The 15,669-nt window shown below is 30.3% G+C and overlaps 1 protein-coding gene across 2 annotated transcripts in view; it reads left to right on the top strand.

Annotated features, from left to right (window-relative positions):
• LOC148272816 (uncharacterized) overlaps positions 1–15,669 on the top strand; it is a 168,879-nt gene that overhangs the window by 26,195 nt on the left and 127,015 nt on the right. The gene's annotated exons all lie outside the window — the stretch shown is intronic.

Raw genomic sequence — 15,669 nt, 5'->3', positions numbered from 1 at the left:
ATACAACTCGCACGTCAATCGTTTTGAAATCTCAATACAAATAGTAGATCCTCATAACATGCCCGGGTTGCGTATTTGAATCGTAACAGCGTGGACCCAGTCCTATTTTGGCTTAGTGCCACGAATTCCGAACAGTCTTCTTCGGAAGTGTTCGGAAATTTTCGGAAATTCTTGGAAAATGCGCGGCGGATTCCTGGTAGTATGATGGACACTATGTTAGTCATGGACAGACGCGACCTTTGAGTCATTTTCGCTGGACGCTCGTGTCTGCTCTAAACTGGGTTATAAGTCCAAACTCTAAATGGGGTTCCACGAACGAATTCGCATTTTGCCAACCCCAATATTTGCTTTTTTGTGGTCAAAGCACACATTTCTAAAATGCCTTAATAATGAATAACTTTTGTAATGTCTGCGAAAGTATTTTATCAGGATACCGTGTGCAATGTCTCATTTCTGGAGAAAATGGTTTAATAGAAATTGTTAATGTATTGTTTTTTTATTTTATTTAAATTAATATATTTTTCAGTTTTCTTTAAGGTTTACTTTTTTATCTTGGAAAACGTGATTTAAGTTTTTTATCGGCTGGTTATATATTTTTTATCCACAAAATAAAAGAAAATAAAGTTTTAAAGAAAAAGTGTTTAAAAAATGAATGTGATGACGTTATAAACGATGATTTTTTTTTTCTAATGTATTTTTCTTTAAAATCTTTGGCTTAGCAATTTATAGTCTTACCGCTTCTGGAAAAACAGTTTTAGATTTTGACACATAAATATTCTCCAGTCACAATTTGATGATCTTTTTGTGTAGGAGTAAGAAATCTGAGTATTTTATTTACTTATGTAATAATATGTTTATAACATAAGTAAATTTAAAAAAAATGTAAATGTTTATAACATAAGTAAATAAAAAAACAACCTAACGTAATTTCTCCAAAAACCTTTAATGATTTAATGCTTAATATAAAGGACACGAAATAAGGAACTAATTTTAAAATAAAAGTAACTGCATATATAATTAGATAGTGTAGCGAGAGATTTTTAAGAAAAATGTATGTAGATTTTTTTTCCACACATATTGGTAAACATATTATTTATACTCTTATGTTTTACATTACTGTATAGTTTACTTTATTTTTTATATTCATGTAAAATAATGTGTTCTAAACACATATGCATACTTTATAAAATAATGATAATTCAATACTTACATTTGATTAGCTTTGCATTACTAATGAAGTAGTTATAATTTGTTTTTTTTTGTTATTGTTATATTAGTATAGAACTACTTATACTTTAAAACATAAAATATCTCCATCTTAGAACAGGCAGAGCCGTGTTAGATGGATACGGTCCGTATTCATTTTCTAATGCACTAATTCTATCTAAATTTCCTGGTATTTAATATGTTTACTTATTTATGTGATAAATTTATAAAATAAAATAAATTTTTTTTTTTTATGCCACTATTTCAATGTTTCTATTAGTTTAACATATTTCAATAAATTAAAATTAAAACAGTTTAATCTTTTACGAACTGTAGTCTTGAATTTATAAACCAGCTAGTTTCGTTAACATATTGCCTTCTCCAGGATTAATTTCAAACATACGCCATGTGTTGCCGCGAGTTCACAAATTTAAAATTAAATTGGTGCATAGTGACAAAGCTATTAAAATTGTCATCTATTGGTCAATGAAGTTTCTAAAAGTTAGTATTTCAAACATTTTAAACATATATCACGCACTTTTTAGTAGATATCCATAAATTGTAGCAATATTTCTCTCGTATGTTATTTTATTTTATTTTATTTTATTTTATTAGGGAAATCAACAGTTCTACATACACATTTTTAGTAAACAAACAGATATGGTGTATAAACTCAGAACTAATAACAGATTTCCACATAGTATACAAAGTTAATTAAGAAAATATATTACATATCAAATAAATACATACAATTTACACATATCAAAATGTTATTTTCATGTACTCAATAATCAAAGATTTTTTAAATATTAATTTTAAGAACATTCAGTTACTGTAAATTGGACGGGATAAGGACAAAAATGCTTGAAGAGAATTATCATATTAAATTTGTTCTTACACGTTAATTTATAAAATTAATTTAATATGTAATTTTATTTTAAAACCTGTTTTATTTTTCGACTAAGAAATAGCTTATTTTTTTTGAACTGAAAATAACAGTATAATTTTGTCTCATTCAATTGTTAGGATCGACGGTCTTCTTATGCACCAATTATTAAAGTTATTTGTATTTTTTTAAATTTTATTTATTGGGGATATCAACTGTAATACAAATGAAAAAATATAACAAAAAAATATACAGAAAATAAAACCAATGAAAGATGTCCACAGAAATACATGTTTGTGTGTTAGGGTGAGTGTAAGCGTGTGAGAGGGTGGGTGAGTGGGTGTTATAATGGAATGAGGGTGGACAGTGGACATGTGTATAAATATTATTGCGCAAGTGCCAAAAATACATGAAAAATTAAGAATTAGATATAAAATAAGATTTAATAATAGAAACTACTAAGTATAACTAACTACTTACACTAACTTAACGTTCAAATTTTAGATTAAGGTTTTGTATTACATGGGTTATATATAAAATGGTACACGACCTTGCTCAAGATTTGATGGTATGAATATTGTGTAAAATATAAATTGGGTGAAATGTCTTGTCAAATAAGAATATGCTAATTTTTTAAGGAAATATATAAACCAAGATCTACCTATATTTGGTATAAGCGCATCCCCTACGCCTGTTATAACGCGTATTTGACGTTGATCATGTCACTGAATTCTTCCTCTTATTCTTATTCTTAGAGGTGGGGGTCAGTGATATGCAAGTTCCTGACGTCACTGTGACCTGTGAAGATCTACTGTGACGGGTCCCCGTCCCAATGAATATTATCGAACTATTAGGTAGGGGGCGAGCTCTTTAACATATTCGGGTTCACCTAGGGGTCCCCCGAGGATGAGGCTTCATTTATGATGTAAAACATCACATTCATATAGAATGTGTTAAGGTGTTTCCTCGTCATATTTTTCCTATGTCTTATTTGTTTCATTTAGCGCTTGCCTTTCTTTTATGGAAATGTAGATTTTCAGTAAGGTTCACAGTCCATGTTATTATATATATATATATACATCGATAGGGACGAGGTTGTCAATTTTTTTAAAGTACGAAATTAGCAAAAAATTATAAATCTGCTTTCCTTCCATACTCTTTTACTTTTTTTTGTTTTTTATATATATTGATAATTTTTATGTTTTTCTTATTATGTATTTTTGTATAATTTAATTTAGTACGTACTATTATTTGGCATATGATTTATTGCTCCTATTCCTTATATTTCTTACTATAATTGAGTGAATTTCTAGAAAACATAACTCAATTATCATTTCAATTATGCTTTTATATATATTTATTCTTATTCTGTTGATTTAAATCATGCTCTTATTGTGTGTTATTTTTTTTATACTACTATATTTTACTATTATTTTGTTGATTTTAATGATACCACTATTTTGTATATTTGATTATGTGTGATTCTTAATTTGTATAATTTATATTTTAAAAATTATTTCTGATTTTCTTTTTTGCATTGTATTCTTTGGAATGTGATTATTTATTAAATTTACCTTTTTTTCTAGATTGTGATTCTATGTCATTATAATTTGATCTAATTAACTTTACTATGTATTTTTATTGTTATTTATTGTGGCTTGACACGAGCATAGCCTAAAAAGCCTTAATAAGTTCATAAATATGTAATTTTGTTTTTTTGAATGAATAAATAAATAAATTTGAGAAACCTGATGCCGATCGCAGAAAAATATTTTGTTAATTGTCAGTAATTGCATCGCGTCTTCACAAGATCACTCACTTTGTCAACTGAAAAATGCCTACGTACTGCGTATGTTAACCCGCAGTTTTAAATCCCGGAAACTGCTCCGTGTACAACAGCAAATAAAATTATTATTATAATTATCATTTTTATTATTAATAATATACTAGCAGCTATTAAACTAATGCGTGTATATCAAGTGTACATGGTAATTAAACATTAGAAATTGATGTGTGTATCAAGGTGGTTTTTAAAAACATACCTGAACCAATCACTTTCTCGGGAAGGCTATTCCATTTCTCCACAACTCGGATTGTCAGGAAGTTCTTCCTGGGATTGGATGAGAAGGAAATAGTTTTTAATTTAAATGAATGGCCTCTGAAACGGTGGTTTTCATTCTCAGTGAACATTGATTTCAACTTGGGTACATAATATTGTTCAGTTAAGATTTTGAACGTTTCAACCAAGTCACCACGCTGGCCCCGCTCTTCCAGTGAACTTAACCCAAGCTCCTTTAAGCGATCTTCATATGGTTTAATTCTTAAAGAAACTACCATTTCAGTTGCTCTTCTCTAAACTTTCTCCAATCACTCTTTCAACATGTCTTTTTTAAAATAAGGACTACAGATTTGGTAGGCATTCTCCAGGAAAGGACAACTGAAGATTTTGCACAATAATTATTGTAGAATAAACTGCGCAAATCTTGTAAAATTTTCTGACCCATTACGAGGGCTACCCTAAAACGATTCATATAAAGTATTTTTAGTATATTTTAGTGGTATATTTTTTTACACATTTGACGGTTGAAAAAGCTTGAAAGAATCCAAATATTTTTTTTAAAGTTTTAATCAAAGTTTATCATGAATAGGGAAATATTACGTACTACGAATACCGATAAAAATAAATGAAATGGATTTAGAATAATTAAGTGTATTTTCTAAATCGACGTGGAGAAATGTTTTCATATTAATCAACTTTAAAAAAGAAAATATTTTTTAAAAATGTCAATAGAAAAACGCGACATGTTTTGCATTGATAGTTGTGACATTAAGATTCATGACGATGTTTAATTAAAATTTGAATGGTTTGGAAGATAAAAATGAACATGAATAGTGACATATTAGGAGCTTGGCCAATGCAATGACCGATTTTGCGGGAATTCAGAATTGCAAATTTAAACATATTTTTTATGCTAGTAATTAGTATATGCCACTAAGAATATAGATGTTAAAATATGGGTAGAATAGTAAATGTTAAACAAAGTGTAAAGTAGCCACTTAAAACAGACAGTGACATGTCATAAGCACTGTAGATGCCTAGACTTCTATATTACCTTCTCTAACACGTTCTTCATCTCTGTTGTAATACGTTAATATTACCAGCTCCCTAGGTAGTTGAATCCCGTTTTTGTCTACAAAACTTTGGAGAAACTTAAATGTTGTGGATAAATCCACTTGCTCTATGAAGATGTACGGATATTGAAAAAAATATTTTTTTTTATGAGTTGCCTAGTGTGTAGGTAAATAATTCAATTAGATGAATCTCACCCGCATAAATAAAAGTTTCAGCTTTTTAACTTCACTAACATCAACAGTTGAAAGATTTGAAGGAATATACTAGTAGATGTTCTAATATTGGCAGCATGTTGAATGTTACACAGAGTGTAAAGTGGCTACTTAAAACAGCCAATGACATGTCATAAGCATTATAGATGCGTTTACTTCTATATTACATTCTCTAAAATGTTCTTCATCTTTGTTGTAATATGTTACTACTAATATGTTCAGTAAATTAGTTTTAAAATGTACCTACAGTAAAATATTCAAATAGATAAATCTCGAACTTATCGAAATTACTACTACCTAGGTACTTTTTGAATGATTTGTTTGAAAAATTTCTCACGTTAAAAAAAAAGTTTAAACGTTTCTTGAATTATTGTAAGTTGCGTTTCATTAACTGTAAGAAATTGATACATTATTTAAATTGTAATGCTGGCGCCGTATAATTGAAATTCTTAGTATAATATCGAGACAAGGATTTCATCATCAATGGACTAGATTTTGATCGTATTTCCAAGCGCTGTCCATGGAATCTTCCCAATATTTCTAACGTGGTCATAATTATTGAAGTAAATGAGCATCGTCACGTTGAAAGACATCGCTACGTGTGACTCAGTACTATGGAATGACATTCCTAGTTGCGAAAATTAGACATATTTGCTCTAGTCAAATTTACAATAAAACATTGAGACTATCAAACACTAAAATATCAAGGTCCAATAAAAAAAAACCTTTAATTATTATCTTATATAATATCTATGGCGCCATTTTCGTTATATCCCGAGGGCGTTTTTCGACAAAACTTTTTATTATAATAATAAAAAATACGTATTTATTTTTGTTTTTATTTTATTTATAATTTTAACCAGTGACCGGATTTTGTTTGTGATTGACATCGCGAGACTGGTGATGTTGGTTTTCGAAAACTTCCAAAACATCACTTAACTCACATATTTTCACACTTCTACTGGGAGACTATTCCATGTCATAGGGCGCGGAACCCCAAATGAACATTCGTCGTATTTAGTAAGATAAAAAAACTTTTCTTATCGCCGTAAATGGAGCTGATTCAAAGACATCTGTCAGGTAGTACATTAGGAATGCAAGGTTATTTTAGATATTTAGATGCCTTTGTGAGATTTTTTTGTTTACTATTTTTACTATTAATATGTATTTCATTGCTATGTAATTATGCTTTATTTTTTGAATACTCTGTTTTACCACTTTTGTTTATTGTAAAAAAACAAAAAAAAATGATTAAAAAAATATAAATATTCCGGAGCGGAGTTGTGCGGCTACGCCGGTGACTTATACGAGTATATAAGGCAACAGAAATTGTATTCTACTAAAACTTGTAAAAAACGGAATTTATGAAAACGTATGTATTTTTTTTATTAAAGAAGGTAAAAACATGTACAGAAAATATAGAAGGAAAAATAATGAAACCCACTAAACTGCGAAATCGGCTTGTCAGCAGGTTTTTTATTTTTCCTTTACAAAGAGAAAGTTAGGCAAATTATAAACATTTAAAAAGTAATATAAACATTATTAAGAACTAAAAGCATACCTAATTTTCACACAAAATTTATTTATAAAAATTAAAATAGATGACATTGAATGATAATCAATATAATGCTCTGTTACACATTAACCATTTAATTATTTTTTTCTTAAAATCTTTGTCAACATTTTCTTTTAAAATCATCTTAGAAATCTTATTAAAAAAAATATTTATTGTATAAAGAAGTGTTCTTTGTTATGAATACGTTAGTGTATTTATTGCTTTAGAAATATAGCGATGTTGTGTGCTATTTAAGCGAAAAATTTGTTTAGTTGGGTTTTGGTGATTTAATCGTGTGTTTTTCATTATTTATCATGAAAAACTTGACCAATGTAAATCATTTAAAATAATAATTCTCCACCTTTTCGAATACGGGACCCCTTTATCAGAAAACAAACCTAGCGACCCCCAGGACCTTAATTTTATCATGCTACTCACATGTTTGTGATAATAATGACGACGTTTTTAATTATATATACATAAAAACCATATTATAATATTACTAATAAAAATATCATGTGCAAGGAAGGAGCGGACGCAGCGGTCCGTCAGCAATTAGATCTTTAAATCGTACAGATCTTTCTGTAGACGGCAGGCTTAAGATAAAATTCGATTCGCAAAAGATTGATAACTATTGGACGAATTGAAAAAAAAAAATGTCCAAAGCTGGTAAAGGAATTTTTAATTTTGCTTTAGTTCCATTTGCCACATCCTACCTATGAGCTCTCCAATGGTGGAGAAAAAAACTAAAAAGACAAATAGATTTCTCCAAATAGAAAATAATTTGGTTATTTGTCTCTGAAAAATAAAACCGCTCACTAAAGTTATAGTGTTTGTATTGTAGTTTATGACGTAAAACCCTTGTTTTTACGGAATTTTACCTGACATGAGACCGCGACCTCCAAACAAGGCTATGCGACCCCCGAGGGGTCGCGACCCACATGTTGAGAAACACCAATTTTAAACATAATCAATGCATATAAACTGCACTTCAAACAACAATCCAAACAAGCGATTATTTAACTGTTTTTCTTCGTTTATTTTCTATAATTAATTTTGAAACAGTAAGGCGTAAACAGGCAGGGTTAAGGCTCTCCTGAGGCATCCGTAGTATTCTGCCATGTTGTGTAGTAATTTATGCATTTGCATACCATGTTGGAGATCTCGAATTCGATTCCTGGCAGAGTTAGATGTGGAATATTAGTATTAAACATGGTTGTACGCTGCTATACTATATAATTGTTCTTAACCTGAACAAAAATGATATAGATACGTTGCAATGCACAGACCAATGCACCATAGGGTTCAGATAGAAAAATGACATTGACGATGAATATATTTTGTATAAGTATTAAATAATATTTTATAGTTTTTTTTTCTCATATCTGTCTTGTTTTTCTTTTATTCATCATTAAGTTCGACATTTCTTATAATTTATTTGATTACTTTAATCCTACTTATATTTTGTACAATTTGGAAATTTTGGTTTATCACTGGTTATGCCAGAGAGCAAAAATATTTTCAATAAATTGTAATTACAATTTTATGAATAGTGTAAACTGTGTAGGTATTTATTTTGTTCAAAATCAATTTAGCGAATTTAAACAAAACAAATAATTCATCACCATCTTAAAAATTCTTCCATCGACACATAATTATTTATAGATTCAAATCGTGATCTCTTTATTCTCTTATCAGACATCTTAATACCTTAAGATGTTCATTACATTCATAGAATAAACACGCAATCCTTAAATAAAACCCATGATATGGAGTTCAGTTGTTTCATAGAGATAATACATTTTTTTATATTTACAGCGGTAATCCCAGTTACGCAATTAAAAATCTTGTGACATAATTATTATATCCGTGTTGTGAAAAAATCATAAAAATCAACAAAAACAACAAACTTAAGAGGATAGAACGCTATATCATTATGTCTTTGCATACAGATCTTGCTTGCTCTACATTTTTACATATTCACATCCAAGATTGAAATCTAACTAAATCTATAACTGGATAGCCAGTTTTAATGACAACCGGAAATAGTTTGTCATGAGTAGAGGTTGCGAGATGACGTCACAACGCTGCGCGAGGGAGTCTTAATGCGGGCTTGTGTGGGCACGGCGCGCGGTCAGTTCCGTTGCATTTTCAGAACGAAATGGTCGATATTATCGAGGTGTCTATTTATAATTATCGAGCCATTTGTACTAATAATTTCGATGAATAAATTTTATGTATGGCGTTATTTTGTTTCTTTCAGGCAATCAGTAAAATAATACCTCAATAACGAGAGCAACATATGTAATTTCGCATTCACGAAATACTCCCTTTATAATTTTTCATCTTTTGACAAGTCCATTTTCAAATATTTGTTAGATTTGGTCATGCCATATCTTTCTTACACTTCCTCGATTCCAGCATCCATCAACATTATCATCGATAATCTTTTTAGCCGATCTTTCAAAGTACATTCGCTCTACATGTCCAAACCAAAGAAGAATTCCTTTCTTGATTTTGCTCATCTCAGCTTATCTCAGCCCTATTTAAAATTAATTTGAAAAAATATGTTCTTGAGAAATTTTGAAAAAAATAGTAATGTTCATAAAAGTTTATATTAGTTCTTAAAATGTTATGAATTAACTTAAAAAGGAATTAATAAAATAAAGTGTTGATCTCGACATTTGTGCACCTATCGTTCGTAGTTTTATTACACATTTGCCTGTAATATCGCATTTCGATAGCATTCAGCCAACCCTTGTTTTTCCAATTCAGTACTTTTTTTTATTTTAATATTTGCGTTCTGATAATGTTCCTAGATATTCCAGTTTGGGGGGCATTTGGAACGAGTTATAAATTACTCATTATTTGAAAATGGGAATCGATTTGGAGTGGAATGGGGTTCGAACCTCGGACCTTTGATCCGTGAGTCCGCGACACTAGCCACTGGACCACAACCCGATTTCTCACTCCCATACATAAAGGTGGGCATCAGGACTTTATTGTGAACTGCTAATTTGAAAAAATAAAAATAGTTGTAAATCAAGTCTTGTATTCTTTGTTGAACACAAGGGTAAGAGTTCTGATTTCCGTATAGACGTATGCATCATTATTAATTAGAGGTTTAATTAAAAACAGTTTGCAATAAGCTAAGAGTTTGCCTACTTAACATGTACCATTTAAAACCATACATACCCAGTGCTGAGACTAGTTTACTTGGGGCTAGTTGACCCAATAATTCAATATGGGGACTAAGTTTCAAATCTTATACCGACAGTCTTAAACTTACAAGTACAAATTTTAAAAACTGTCGTACCTGTAAAAATAAAGATTGAGGCAAAGACAACAATAAAATATTATTTAATTATGTTGACGTTTTGCCAATTAACAAAAAGTGTCAGTACAAGATAGTGACAGATCATTTCCTCGATTGCTGTTTTAAATCCAAAGTATCCCACCAGATCGTGACCCGACAAGTATCGGCACAGCAACTGACGGTGCCACGACAAAAGAACAACTATGGAGATAGAACAATGGGGAGTGTAGTACCAAAACTATATAATTTAATATTAGCTGAAAATTGTGAGGAAAAAACCTAAATTCATTTAAAAAATTTATCAAAAAATATTAAAAACAGCAAGTGAAACTTAAGTGTGCATATAAATATATTTTATTCTTCATTTGTTATTAAACTATGTACTTACTTATATATTTTTTTTAAATGTAATGTAACCCGCAGACAAGCTTCGGCTTTGCGGGAACAAAAATACAATTATGTATGTTACTGATTTGTTTAAATAAATAAAACTTTTAAAAAATAAATAAAATAATAGTATCTAATCAACTAGAGGGGCTCACGTAGGTACCAAAAAGGCTATGTAAACAACCATGTCTAAGGTCCCAGGTTCGATTCCCGATAAGAGTGACGTTAAATAATAACTAATTAAATGATTGTTTTTTGGGTCTGGCTTTTAAAACATGTATAAAATAAACGGCAGAACGTTTATAAAAATATATATTTGTTCTGTCCTTTATTTTATACAGTACAAATTTTGTGACATTTGCACCAATGTATTGGAATTAAATAATTATAATGATGACGTACAGATATACTTTTTTAACATAAACTGTAAACTTAACATTTCTCTCCAGGGTAAAAAAGTATGCTGGTATCTTGCCAATGTTGTGTGACGTATGTTTTGTGACGCATGTTGCAAACTCTCCGTATATGATGCAATATGAAAGAGAACTGCAGATATATTTTATTGGTGAAAGTGACCGATTCTTGGTAGAGCCAATAAATATATCTATATATCAGACGTTGGCAACCGTTTTTAACTTCAGGTTAAAATCGTCATCAGAAATCGCTCGTGATTGAAAATTTTTACCTCCCGGTGTAGTGGTTATCACGTTTGCCTACCATGCAAGAGGTCTTGGGTGCAATTCCCGACATGGTTGAAATGAAGTACTTTTTAAAAAAAATGTTTTTCCACAAGAATATTTCATAGTTCTTGAACTGGCACCTGAACCGTAAGATTGATTGATCATCTTACCATCATGCAACAAAAATGATCAAGGTTTTTTGCGATTGGTGTACCAAAGCAGTGTCCAATGCACCATTGGGTGCGAAAAAAGGAGTGATGATGATGATGCCAGAAATAGAACCCTGGAACTCTCAAGAGTGGTAGGCAAATGCTAAAACCACTACATTATGGAGTGTTTGCTTTATTTATTTTTTTTGGATTTTAACCCGAGAGAAGCCATTGAGTCGAAAACATTGGTCCAGAATTTTTGTTTTATTAGTTAGTTAGATCTAATTTTTTTTTATTCCTTGTCGCGATAGACAGACCAAAAGGAGTATCGACAAGTAATGGCTATGATCGACCTACTGGTCTAAAGAACCTTGATCAATTAAATAAAATTTATCTCCCGCTTAACTTTTAATTTTGACTTTTAATTTAACTTTATCTTTCAATTTTAACAATGTTTGAGTATATCCAAATGCAAACATACTAGCTGGATTTCCTCCCTAGGGAGATATTTATATTTAAATTAATTTTAACAGAGAGGGAAAACATTTTTGAGAAGAGAAGTGTGTAAAGTGGCCACTTAAACCAGCTTATGGCAGGTCATAAGCCCTGTAAATGCTTAGACTTCCATATTCCCTTCTCAAAAAAGTTTTCATTCTTCGTTGAAATAAATTTCAATTCCGACTTTTTAATTTTAATTCTTTATTTAAGCTTTTAATTTTCATTTAAACTTTTAATTTTGATTTTTACTTTTATTTTAAATGTTAATTTTAACTCTTCATTTCAACTCTTAATTTATACTTATTCGTATGTACATGTACTACCTGCATCTAATTTATTATTGTTGGTTGTGAATTTTTACGATGAAATATACATGTTCATCAAAGCAGAGCGAGAGTGGAGAAAAGGAGAGTTAGGGATATACAATGTCTTCTCCCTTTATGTACTTTTTATTTAATATTCATGTTTTTATTTTTTTTAGAATTCAATTATTTTTTTCCCTCTCCTCCTGCATTCATAATAATTTAATTTGAAATCTGTTATTGGTCTTACTTTTTTGAATTGTTATTTTGTACCTTGTACCTTGTATTCATATAAAGACTGTATGATTTCCTTAATAAACAAATGGATAAAAAAAACAATATATAAACTACACATACTTATTATGGTCAGTTGAAAAGAACAGCTTAGACTAAAATGAATACAGAAGGAAAAACGGGCGTTTCTTGAAAACCAAAAGAAAATAGATGGCTAGCGGCTTGATAAAATATATGCTCTGTCAAACTGTTTTAAATGTCAACATTATTTTGAGTGTGTCCAAATGTTCGTAGACAAGGACTGGATTCAACTCCCTGGGGAGCTGTTTATATTAACATATTACAACAGAGATGAAGAACATTTAAGAGAAGGTAATATAGAAGTCCAGGCATCTACAGGGCTTATGATCTGTCAATGGCTGGCAAGTGGCCACTTTACACACTGTGGAACATTCACCATACTATCCATATTTGAACATCTATATTCCTTCAATTCCTTCATCTGTTGATATTTGTGAAGTTAAAGAGCTGAAACCTTTATTTATGAGGGTGAGATTCATCTTATTGAATTATTTCACTTACATACTACGAGTAGGTTGATAAATTACCTGGTCCATGAAGAAGTATAGAAATTGAAAAAAAAATATTTTCAGGCGTTGCCTAGTATGTAGGTGAAATAATTCAATTTGATGAATCTCACCCGCATAAATAAAGGTTTTAGCTCTTTACGTCACAAACATCAACAGATGAAGGAATCGAAGGAATATAGATGTTCAAATATAGGCAGAATGGTGAATGTTACACAGTGTGTAAAGTGGCCACTTAAACTAGCCATTGACCGGTCATAAGCCCTGTAGATGCCTGGACTTCTATATTACCTTCTCTTAAATGTTCTTCATCTCTGTTGTAATATGTTAATGTCTTAAATGTTATTAAAAATTCAAGTTTGTTTGTGAAAATTCTTGGTAAATGATTGCAATTTACTGTACTAATAAAGACCAGCGATACTTAAATACAGAATTTTATACTTTAATACGCAAAAGAGATGAAACCGGTAACTGGTCATTCCAAATTTATTTATTTGAGTATCACTCGTCTTTCACGTCTATAATAAATTATTAATATTCGTTGTTTTGCGGAAGAACCGTGGAATTTTAAACCATTTAATTTTTATATATATTCGTAGAAATTTGTATTTCTGTAATACTTTAATAGAATACAATAGAAATACAATATTTCAAAAAATACGAAAAAAAGAGGTTATGTATTGCAGTTTAGGCATGTAAAGGCTAACGGCCAATAATTTAATGAATTTTTTTAGTTTCTGTTTTTTATTTTTATTTAAACACTTTATATACATATACAGTTAAAAAACATATGCACAAAGGCGGGCATATTGCTTAAAGGCAATTCAAATTCTTCGTACCTACCTAAATCTTTCAATTTGAGAAAGTCAGTGGTATATGAACATATTTTTGGTTTATTAATAATTGCATTATGGAACAAAATATTTACAAAAATTTACAATTTTAATGTAGTAAAAATTATTTTGATTGATTTGGTGTTTATTTTGTAGAACTCCATGTTTAAACTTCTAATATTAGAAATCAAACACTGATTTGAGTCTATTGAACAATTTATTTTATTTTTACAAATAAAAAAAATATGAAAACAAAAATTTAATGACAATTGTTTCGCCTTGTTAGGACATTCGTTTGAAAATACCCTAACAAGAAAAAAACAATTGTCACGAAAATTTTGTTTTTATATTTGTAAAAATAAAATAAAGTGTTTAGTAGACTCAAATCAGTGTTTGATTTCTAATATTTTAAGTTTAAATATGGAGTTCTGGATTATAAGTGTAGCAAAAATTTACAAAATATCTACACTATACTATGAAGAGAGGAGGGAGTAAACAGGGAAGGAAAGAGAAGAAAAATAAAAATCTTAAATATTCAGGAAGTTAAATTTCATACAGTATTTGAATGTCAGTAATCATTGACCATAAACCCAAGATATTAAGAACTCTATAGATCTAAGTTTTGCTTAATTAATCTTACTTAACCACTAAAAATATATACAAACAGCTAAGACTCAAAAAAGTAGGATTTCGTGTATTACCTGTCCCGAGCCATTTAAGAAAAACCTCTCGCGTCACAATATATTTGGTCTACGTTACAAAACGCATTTCACCTGTTAATTTATGTGTCAGTATTGTCTACCTGTTTGAGGTGTCGTTCTATATTAACCGGAAGCTGGAAATATGAATCCTGTTTTATCCATTGAACGTCATTCCTCATTTTTATTCTGATCAGGATTTTGTATCAATCTTATTGTATAGTGTACCTATTTCACGAATCGTGCGTGGTTGCTCTTACATTAAGTTAAAGATTACTTAAAAAATACCTGGAAATTGAATACAGATTGGGTAAGTACGCAATCATGCACGGACTGTTCATGTATTGGATGGATCCAACGCTTCCCTAAATAATTGACCTCTAAACAATCAGTATTTAATTTCTTTTATTTTATTTTTAAAAATCAGCCATAAGCAAGGTGATCTTTTTAGTTGATCTCTCAGACGGATGTGTGGGAAATCAATGTATGGCGAGATTACAAAAGATAAAATCAGGCGAGAGTGTAAATTTGAGTCATGTATAATCGATAAGAATTAGAAAGGGTCTCTGAGATGGTTTGGTCAGGTAGAACGAATGGATGACAAAAGAATGGCAAAAAAGTATATATGGCGAAAATGAACGGTAACGTGAGACAAAGATAACCAAGGAAGACGTGGCATGATCGGATAAACCCAAATCTTAAGTCTGGTCATGTCAAAAGCAGGCAAAACCGAAGGGCATGCATGACAAGATGTATGAATGTGGAAGAAACTAGAAACGTATGCCAGGATAGACGTGTGTGGCGGTCTATTCTCCTAAATGGAAATGGCATGATGGTAGCAAAGGAAATAGCAAAATTTTTAATAACTACAACAAATATTTTTTAATTCATTAATAACTTTAAAAAAATTGCGGCAAGCCCGCGCATAACATTTCGACTGTCCGGTTATGCGTGTCTCTCCTCCGTCCTCCGTCTTATTCTGGAACATGGAAC

This window comes from Micrasema longulum, unplaced genomic scaffold (assembly GCF_059751315.1).
Source record: "Micrasema longulum isolate JH-2025_06_02 unplaced genomic scaffold, ASM5975131v1 h1tg002182l, whole genome shotgun sequence".
NCBI classification, from domain to species: Eukaryota; Metazoa; Arthropoda; class Insecta; order Trichoptera; family Brachycentridae; genus Micrasema; species Micrasema longulum.
The sequence above is the reverse complement of the archived record's forward strand: the minus strand, read 5'-3'. Positions and strand labels throughout refer to the sequence as shown.